The 5,774-nt window shown below is 45.4% G+C and overlaps 1 pseudogene across 1 annotated transcript; it reads right to left on the bottom strand.

Moving 5' to 3' along the window:
- Positions 1-2,216: 2,216 nt before the first annotated feature.
- On the bottom strand, positions 2,217-3,344 carry LOC311608094 (thymidylate synthase-like; annotated as a pseudogene). Its single transcript has 2 exons — positions 3,194-3,344; positions 2,217-3,050 (listed from the first exon to the last, which is right to left on the bottom strand). The product of its transcript is annotated as a thymidylate synthase-like (transcript).
- Positions 3,345-5,774: the final 2,430 nt, after the last annotated feature.

Here is a 5,774-nt window from a genome sequence, read left to right as displayed (position 1 = left end):
GCCTGGTCTTCATAGCAAGTTCCAAGACTAGAGTAGTCTCAAACACCAAAAATAAATAAATAAAGTAATATGAGGCGTGATAGAAGGCATCTCATGTTGACGCCTGGCTTATAGGCATACATACAAACACACACACACACAATTTTAAGGACTTAATGAATCTGTATGCGTTCTTCGCGTCAATCTTTTGCTATGGATGCCAGGATTCTGTGGGAGCCACCTTTACCAGCTGAGACATCTCAATTTCCCTTCTCCCCTCCCTCAGTTTAACCTTCTGTCTTTTTTTAATAATGTATATATTTTTACTTTACATGCATTGGTGTTTTGCCTGTATGAGGGTGTCAGATCTTGGAGTTACAGACAGTTGTGAGCTGCCTTATGGGTGCTGGGAATTGAACCCGGGTCCTTTGGAAGGGCAGTCAGTGCTCTTAACTGCTGAGCCATCTCTCTAGCCCTAACCTTCTGTCGTACATTGAGCAATTGTGTGGACCTAGTCTACTAGACTGTTAAGTTACAGATGCAGCCACCGCTCTGGCCTCCTCCCTAGTGTGTGTGTCACATTTCCTCAGTTGCTAAGGTCACCTTCGAAGTGACCACGGCCATTTTAAAAAAACTGCTGCCCTTTTCATACACCCATAGGCACACTCCTAACTCTAGCCTTTATTATATCTCTCTGGGCTGTGTCTTGGAGAAGTTAAGAGATGAACGAAGTGCGATTTTATGAATCACATGGTTTATACTCACACAAAAGAAATTTTCTCAGGTTTGCAGTTCTTAGTGAAGAGGAAAATACCATGACCACACCTCCTAGGGGATCCACTCCACAGATAAGGCACATTAACCGCACAGGGCATGAAGCACTAAAATTACTCAAGTGAAATTGCTCAATTAGGAAAAGAAGCAAGCAGGCGGCCTCTGTGGAAAGTCAGGGCTCACTAACGCTTCCAGGATGTTCTCGTGAGTGGTTCTTGGAAGAAAGCTGGCCTATACTCCACAGTGCAGATACACATTGTCACACGAGGCCCCAGGATGTTAGAGGACGGAGTTGGGGTGGATGGTGACCTTCCACTGCCTGATCTCTTTGTGCGCAAAAATGCCTGACAGCACAGCCTGTCCTAGCTTACACCCTTGGACTTTGGAGAAGCCATCAGCCAAGTGTAGCCTTGTCATACACTAAGCATCTCAAGTAATTAAATCAAACTCCTGAGCTTGGATGTGCTTTAAATACAGTCATAGAGGTCAGTTACTTAAAGACAGGCAGTCCTGTGTGGTTTGAATGAGAATGGCACCCACAGGCTGGTAGAGTGGAATACCTACCTATGGAGTGGCACTACTTGAGAGGCATTAGGAGGTGTGGCCTTGTTGGAGTGGGTGTGGCCTTGTTGGAGTGGGTGTGGCCTTGTTGGAGTGGGTGTGGCCTTGTTGGAAAAAGTGTGTCACTCGGGGATGGGCTTTGGGTTTTCAAAAGCTGAAGCCAGGCTCAGAGTTTCTCTCTTCCTCCTGCCTGGTGATCTTGTTCCAAGATATTTGATCCCATTGTGAACACTGAGATTGTAAACTGTAAAAACCTGTCTCTTGTTTGGTAAGGTTGAGCCCTAACACTTGTAGTCCAAAAATTTTCGGTTTAATGTGAACAGGTGATTAAGGTGTGGTTCAGCCAGCCCTAACACACACCTTTAACCCAAGAGCTTTCTGTACACAGGGTTTAATAAAGTTAACCCTAGGTCTAGAAGGGGAGCCAGAAACCAGCTGACTGGGATTAAAGAGTAGCAGGGACTTTGAGTTAAAGAGTATTTAAGACAGAGTGGGGAAGACGAAAGGGCCTTTTAAGCTTTGAGCTTTTGGCATTGGATGATTTTGGCCTTTCCTCCTGGGCAGTCAGCTGAGCTCCTGAGCTTTTTGGGCTTTTTCCTCTGAGACATGAGCTGAGTAAGAAGGTCAGCTGGGGTGTTTTCTCTGCCGCTCTGAGCTAGCAGGCTTTCACCTCAGCATCTGGCTCCCAAGTTTTCATTAGTAAAATCCAACAGTTGGGATTTTCATTCTTTTCTTTTTTTTTTTTTTATTTCATTTTCCTTTAGGAAAAAAATTTTTTCTTTTGTTTTTTTGTTTTGTTTTGGTTTGGTTTTTTGAGACAGGGTCTCTCTGTGTAGCCTTGGCTGTCCTGGACTCGCTTTGTAAACCAGGCTGGCCTCGAACTCACAGCGATCCTCCTGCCTCTGCCTCCCAAATGCTGGGATTAAAGCCATGCGCCACCACGCCCAGCAAGAAAAAACTTTATTTTATCCTAAAAGCTAGTCAGATTTATAGCATCATTGAAAGAGCTCTAAACAGCCATTTCCATTTTAATTGTTGGGTGTGGATTATAGCATTCAATCTGAAGGTCTTCAACTTTGAAATCATCAGTTGTCTCAACTTTTCAAAGGATTTGTGTACATCCCCCAAAGTATGGACAAAATCACCTGGCTGCAGGCCCGTGATGGGTGTGATCGTGTAGGTGAGCAGGGCAGAGCTGGCGATGATGAGGGCATGCCCACACCCATGTCTCCTGCCCTCTGGTACAGCTGGCAAGACAGCTCCCCCCTCACCACATAGAGTTGACAAAGGGCACAGCAAGGAGGCAGCGCCATCAGGGGATGGCACACATGATGATTCTTCTGTCATCGGGGCTGGTTTTAATGGTGTCAGTCACTTTTTGCAGCTGGTCTACTCCTTGGCCTGAGGAAACTGAATTCATATCTTTATAACCTGCTCCAAAATGCCTCCACTGGACACCATAACCAGGGCCCGGGGCCCCTTCCTGTCGGGCAGAGAATCCCAGGCTGTCCGAAATGTCTCAGGACCTATTGGCACCCCAGATTCTTACTCCCTTGAAGGACAGTTCTTTAGCATTTGTGGATCCCTTGATAAACCACAGCAACTCCTCCAAAACACCCTTCAAGAACACTCAAGTTTGCTTGTGAGCAGAGAAAAGTCATCTCTCAGGCTGTACCTCGCCTGCATGCTGAACACCCACAGAGTGCCTGTGCGACCCTCCTTAAAGCCACGGCACCCTTAATCCCAGCATTCGGGAGGCAGAGGCAGGTGGATCACTGTGAGTTCCAGGCCAGCCTGGTTTACAAAGTGAGTCCAGGACAGCCAAGGCTACACAGAGAAACCCTGTCTCGAAAGACAAAACAAACAAACAAAATGTCACAGCACATGGTGTGCTCCACCTGCCCCAGGTACTGCAGCTCCCCAGCTGTGGCGCTTTCGCTCCTGCCCCGCTGTTGAGAGGTAGACTGTATGTAGCTCCACACAGCAGAGCAGTTGGCGCCAGAGCAGGGAACTTCCGCTAGGATTTTCATTCTTTACAACAAAACACTGATTTTAGTAGAGCAGGTTTTTCTCTGATACAATCTGTCTTTCCAATCTTATTCCACACCATTGCCTTTGATAAACTCAGTTAACCTTGACCATTTTCCATATAACTTCTTTTTTAAAAAGATTTATTTATTTACCTTGTACAGTGTTCTGCCTGTATGTACATCTGAACGCCAGAAGATCTCATTATAGACGGTTGTGAGCCACCATGTGGTTGCTGGGAATTGAACTCAAGACCTCTGGAAGAGCAGCCAGTGCTCTTAACCTCTGGGCCATCTCTCCAGCCTCCATATAATTTCTGGACATGAGATTTCTAATTGTGTACACATTGCCTCTGGTACTTAAGGTAGTCCTGTGTACCAAATACCTGCTGGCTACAAACGTCAGTTCTCTACTTTACCCACACACAACATGAGATTGACTGGGTTCTTTACACAAACTTATTATTACTATTATTATCATGTGCCTGTGTGCATGATATGAATGTGTGTGAGTGTGTGTTTGTGTCCCGTGACACATTTGTGGAGATCAGAGGACGACCACTGCTGTGGTTACCCAGTACAGAATTGTCTAGGAGTGGTGCACACCAGCTCTTGGGAAGTACAGACAGGTAATTTGGGGACTACGGGTCATCCTAGAGAGTTGGGGGACAGCCTAGGCTGCAGGAGATGCTATTTCAGAAAAAAAAATTATTTTTTTTCCCCTCTAAAGAACAAGTGTTTCCTAGTCCAGCTCAAACTACTTCTCTTTGGATTCTCAACACTTCCGGAGCAGCAGTGTAAACAATGGCTGTGAGTGATCATGCAGGGCTGTGCTGTCCACACATAGGGACAGTGGGCTCCATCTCTACCCTGTGCTTGGATGACTACAATCTTTTGTTGTTGTTTTTTCTTGGTAGTAAGCTATCATGTAACATAGTGGTGAAATGAATAAAAACCTACCATTTCTTTCATTGCTTGTTTTACTTTTGTGTTGTTTTCAGAGCCTTGTCATGGAGCTCAGGCTAGCCTCGCCACTCACTGTCCGTAGTCTAGCCTGGGCTTGAATTCATGACCTCTCTTCCCCAAGTGCGAGGATGGCAGGTGTGCAGGACCACGTCCAGCTAGGTCACTGCTCCTTAGGGACGTCTTTGTGTCCTAGGTCTCCTTCAAATTGCACTTATCAGGTGAGTCTCTGCCGTTTAAAGGTAGGTAGGACTACAAACCCATGCTATGTTTTGTGTTCTAAGAAATTACTGTGCAGTCTAGGGAGCCCTTAGCTTTCTCCAGCTATGGTTTCCTTGTGTCCCAAAGCTACATGGGAAAATTCTTGGTTCTCAAGATGGCACTACTGAGAGATGGTGGGACCTTGAGAGATGGATCTAGTGGCTGGTCCTTACCGCACTGGACGCATGTCCCGCAGGGGATTGTGGGGCCTCCAACTCCTTCTTTATTCACTGGATTGTGGTGCAGACTGGCTTATTCTGCCATATGCTACCACAGTGATGCCACCATAGTGATGCTACCATAGTGATGCTACCATAGTGATGCTACCATAGTGATGCTACCATAGTGATGCTACCATAGTGATGCCACCATACTGATGCTACCATAGTGATGCTACCATAGTGATGCTACCTCACCAAAGACTCAAGGCAATGGGATCAATTGGTCAAGGAACACTTTATTCTTTTTTTTTTTTAAATATCTATCTATTTATTTATTTATTATCTATACAGTGCTCTGACTGCATGTACACCTTCATGCCAGAAGAGGGTATCAGATCACATTACAGATAGTTGTGAGCTACCATGTGGTTGCTGGGAATTGAACATGACCTCTGGGAGAGCAGCCAGTGCTTCTAAATCACTGAGCCATCTGTCCAGCCCCGAACCCTTTATTCTTTATAAGTTGATTACCGTAGGTGTTTCATTATGGTGCCAGAAAATTGCTTACCACATGACCTATATTACAGAATATGTCCTCTGCGCATCTAATTATCTAGGTATTGAAAAGCATCTCTCCTATGCCTTTATTACAGCATCTAATAAAAATATGGAGCTGGGGGCTGGAGAGATAGCTCAGTGGTTAAGAGCACCGCCTGCTCTTCCAAAGGACCTGGGTTCAATTCCCAGCACCCACATGGCAGCTCACAACTGTTTGTAACTCCAAGATCTGATACCCTCACACCAATGCACATAAATTAAAAGTAAATAAAAATTAAGAAGAATATGGTAGGATAGCTCAGTAAGTAAAAGCACTTGGCCCCCAAACCCAGTGTTCAATCCCCAGGACTCATGGAAAAGTAGAAGGAAAAAAATTCTATTGTACAAAATTGTTCCCTGACCATATACCATGGCATGTGTATACACACACACACACACACACACACACACACACACACACACACACACACCTGGGCTAGGTGTGGTAGTG

Source organism: Acomys minous (genome assembly GCF_964271855.1).
Source record: "Acomys minous genome assembly, chromosome: 11".
NCBI classification, from domain to species: domain Eukaryota; kingdom Metazoa; phylum Chordata; class Mammalia; order Rodentia; family Muridae; genus Acomys; species Acomys minous.
Note: the sequence above shows the minus strand (reverse complement) of the source record. Positions and strands in the feature narration are given on the sequence as shown.